This window comes from Octodon degus, unplaced genomic scaffold (genome assembly GCF_000260255.1).
Source record: "Octodon degus isolate 3935 unplaced genomic scaffold, OctDeg1.0 scaffold00189, whole genome shotgun sequence".
Classification (NCBI taxonomy): Eukaryota; Metazoa; Chordata; class Mammalia; order Rodentia; family Octodontidae; genus Octodon; species Octodon degus.
This window is the reverse complement of record NW_004524765.1, coordinates 1,984,950-1,986,372: the sequence shown is the minus strand read 5'-3', so window position 1 is coordinate 1,986,372 and position 1,423 is coordinate 1,984,950. Positions and strand designations below refer to the sequence as shown.

General features: G+C 43.0%; 1 non-coding gene across 1 annotated transcript; it reads left to right on the top strand.

Moving 5' to 3' along the window:
* Positions 1-732: 732 nt before the first annotated feature.
* Positions 733-839, top strand: LOC111813464. The gene has a single exon (XR_002818719.1). It is a non-coding gene; the product is annotated as a U6 spliceosomal RNA (small nuclear RNA).
* Positions 840-1,423: the final 584 nt, after the last annotated feature.

The window sequence follows — 1,423 nt, the reverse complement described above, 5'->3', positions numbered from 1 at the left end:
GCTGGTTACAGCTGTGCTGGAGGAAGACTGATCCCGGAGCAGAGCGCGCTGCGGGGAAGAGGCGGACGGCAGGGCGGGCGGGCGTGCGGGAGCTGCACTGAGGCACCCAGGAAGAGAGCCGGGTTTAGGGTAAGAGCACCACGACACCAGCACAGAGGAAGGAGCCGATTCACAGGCAGACGCCCTGAGCTAGCTTTTCTCCTTCATGCTTAGCGTTCTCTTCACACACATCTCCCTCTTGCTGGGCCATCTCATCTTCTTCACCATGTCTAGTGATTCCTCAAGCCCAGTTCAGGTGCGGTGTCCTAAGAAATCCTTCTCTTCGGCCTCCGCACAGCCTCTGTAATTAGAGTCCTCCATCACCCTGTGAATGCTACTTGTCTTGATCTTTTTATGTATTACGTACTTTCCTACCTACCTGACTGTATTTCACTGGGACATGAGCTCCTGAATCTGAGTACTGCTAGATCTGGCCCAATAAACACATCCATAAATGAATAGTTCATACTCATCTATTGTTAGAACTCAGAACATCGCCAAATGTGCACCAGCTGTTATGCCACATTTCCATTTTCTCTTAAGAAACTGAAATCATAGAACATCAAAAACCTGAAGCTGTCAATCAAGAAGAAAGCCCTAAACATTTATCAGGAAGTGGTCATCTTGAACTGCAAATGAGAGTTCTTCCTCTGTAAGTAGTGATCATGATGTGAGTTTTAAAAAGAGATTTAAGTGCTCGCTTCGGCAGCACATATACTCAAATTGGAACGATACAGAGAAGATTGGCATGGCCCTTGCGCAAGGATGACACGCAAATTCGTGAAGCATTCCATATTAAAAAAACAAAACAAAACAAAACAAAAAAACAAACAATTTCTGACATTGCCAGTCAAGCGGAAGACCCAATACTATTATGGACTACTGCACTCTTTTAGAATATTTTGCTGAGTTTACACACCTATAATATTCAAATAACAGAACTTAACAAAAAAAAGGAGATACAGATGAACGTCCATTTTGTATCTGTGTATTCAAAGTGGTTAGGATAGATATATAGTTGCATTCTCTTAATGAATAGAGGGATTTATTCTAATGGTGTTTGTAAATAGGATATCATGTCTGCATCTTGTACAGCAGTTAACCACTCGGAAGAATGTATGCAATGTGTTATTATTGAGACTGTCCTACCAATTTGATTTGAAACTGTCTCATTGCTATTTGTTTCTCAATAAAATTATGGGGAAAAAAAGAGATTTAAGAAGATCTAGACTCTCAGCCTTACTGCAGAAAAAGTTCAAATCAGTAAAACACAGGGTTTCTTTCCTGGGGCTCAGAACACTCCCTTTTCCTGCCTAGCACAGCAGCACTGGTGGGCTGGGGGGAAGGAAATCAGAAGGAATCCTCTGACCCTGGACTGAGCACT